The sequence below is a fragment of the Tamandua tetradactyla genome, chromosome 2 (assembly GCF_023851605.1).
Source record: "Tamandua tetradactyla isolate mTamTet1 chromosome 2, mTamTet1.pri, whole genome shotgun sequence".
Lineage (NCBI taxonomy): Eukaryota > Metazoa > Chordata > Mammalia > Pilosa > Myrmecophagidae > Tamandua > Tamandua tetradactyla.
The window spans coordinates 159,371,656-159,371,867 of NC_135328.1; positions in this window are offsets into that span (position 1 = coordinate 159,371,656).

Genomic DNA, 212 nt, shown 5'->3' on the forward strand with positions numbered 1-212 from the left:
TCTCTTTTGGAGAATCTGGTGATTCCAGGTTCCATTCTGGGCTAATTCAAGTAGTATCTTCCATCCTCTGGCCACAGTTTAAGGATGAGCCATTGGACCTACCTGGATTCAAACAGAGTGACTCCCAGTTTTTTTGTTTGTTTGTTTGTTTGCTGAAAGAGTTCTTCTTGTTGAATATGAATGGGGAAGTGATGTAGGAAGATTCCTGCCAT